Source organism: Vicia villosa, linkage group LG2, assembly GCF_029867415.1.
Source record: "Vicia villosa cultivar HV-30 ecotype Madison, WI linkage group LG2, Vvil1.0, whole genome shotgun sequence".
In the NCBI taxonomy this organism is placed as follows: Eukaryota; Viridiplantae; Streptophyta; class Magnoliopsida; order Fabales; family Fabaceae; genus Vicia; species Vicia villosa.
The window spans coordinates 129,219,903-129,222,270 of record NC_081181.1 but is presented as its reverse complement, the minus strand read 5'-3'; positions in this window follow the sequence as shown (position 1 = coordinate 129,222,270).

Genomic DNA, 2,368 nt, shown 5'->3' with positions numbered 1-2,368 from the left:
GGTACCAACCCCTACAAGAACATAGAATAGTTAATAGCATATAAACACTTATAATTAACAAACACAAAATGTACAACAATTTGATACCTTCTGTTGGTCTGAAATGAATCCATATGAGCTTTGCGATAAATTATTCAGATCTGCTAGTAATAAATCCAAGAACCATTGCCATGAGTCTCTTGTCTCCGCTTCAACCACAACATATGCAATCGGGTAAATTCTAATTATTTCCATCTTGTCCTACTGCTGTCATTAGTTGATCATCAAACTCACCCTTCAAGAAACATGCATCCAGACCAATTAAAGGTCTACAGGTATAAGCAAATGCAGCTTTGCACGCCTCAAGGCACACATATATTCTCTCAAAAACAGGTCCTTTATCAGAAACACCACACTTAATAATCATTGTACTATTGGGATTAGATCTCCTTAGTTCCTCTGCATAATTCCTCAACTTAGAGTATTGCTCAGTCTCAGGATCTTGAATTAGTTCTAATGCTCTTGTTTTGGCCCTATATGCTTGAGCTGAGGAGAGCTTCACACCCCACTTCTCAAATGACTCTGCAATCAATCCTTTTGGCCTCATCTCAGGTGTATGTCTAAGGATTGGTATAAGCTTCTTAGCTAGCCACTCAGTTTTAGCTTGTCTATTCTTGGCAGTCCTACGACACGTGTGATCATTAGTCAGGCTCACTAACTGCCAAAACTGATTGCCAACTCTTTTACTAAATCTCATGTGAAATGGACAATCCTTGTCACACCTGATAACTATTCTTTTGCTATCATTTTTCTTGAAGTGCAAGTTTTTTTCCCCTCCATTGCAAATGTCTTCACAGCATCTCTAACAAACTGTTTTGTGGCGAATGTTATTCCAATCTCAAATCTCACTTTATCACCACAATCAGGCATTTTAAATTTGGGAAACCTATGCTCATCACATTCATCTTCACTTCCTTGAGGAGTATCAAGGTCCTCCGAGTCAACATCATGGCCTTCCTCAAAACCAGCTACTGTTGTTGGTTCTACGCCTGAAGACTCATTGTTTGCACCATTGGCTTCTTGCATAAACTTATGACTAGGTACTTCGTGTGTCCAATCCCAATCATCTTCGTCCAAGCCTTCAAATTCACTATCATCCAAATCATCATTATCATCAATCACAAAGTCTTCATCTTCCTCGTTGACTTCTTATTGAACTTCTGCCCTATCCTCAGCTAGGACATCTTCTGTATCCCCACCACGGTCTTCGTCCTTATCCTCACCATGCACTTCATCATCTGAGTCAATGTTTATAGTTTCTTGTTGAGCTTCAACAAACTCTGTCACTTCATCTTCACTTATAACAGTGGGTTCGTCTACCGTATGCTCAACATAAATATCAGCACATTCATAACCTGCCACGTCTTCCCCAAATTTCAAAACGTCTGAATCATTGTTAAAAGGTCTAAGCCCGTGCTCAAGAGAAAACTTTGGATTGTGGTACCACATACATTTGATTCTTACATAACCCAACGACTTGATTACTTTGAGAATCTCCATATATGACATAAAATCGACATCCCATTCACAATTAATTTCATCAACCTTTCCATCTACATATAGCTTGCAAGGATAGTGAATCAAATTCCCTCCATGATTAATTCTAATTTTAACGGCATTTGTCTTAGCTGGCCTACGCAACACCCAGATGAAAATACATACTCAGGTCAGAATCTTAAAATACTCAATATTCTTCAACTTCAAACAATTTCTTACTTCAACCTCATAAAATACTCAATTCGACAAAATCAAACAATATCATAGTTATGAGTGGGGAAATTCTACATACCTTGAACAAAATTTTGGATCCTCCTTAGTCCAAGACGAGGGTGGACAAGAGAAAGACATTTCACTGCTCTAGAAATTAGGGATTTGTATCGGGCTTCCACTGATGAAAGATTTGGACCGCAAAAAACAACTTCACTTCCACTGATGTTGAAATTAGGGCTTCGATTTAGGGATTTGCGGTGGGTTTCATGTTTTTGGATTCGTCAATCTCGTCTTCTGGAGGTAGGATATCTCTTGGGTTCGTCAATTTGTTTTAGGGATTTCTGATTACTGTTATTTCATTATATTACTTTAATATTCCATAATAAATTCATAATTTTATTAATGAATAAAAAATAAATATATATCTCGTGCCACATCACCAAATAAAATGCCACATATTAATAAAGATGACAACTCAGCGCTTCCTGGAGCAAAAGTGGGAAAGGGGGACCAAAATTGTTTAAAAAAAAATAGGGGGACTATTTCCATGAGTTAGGACAAATAGGGGGACTAAAACTGTAATTTAGTCAAATTTTAAAGAAGGGTTGTCTTCATCAAA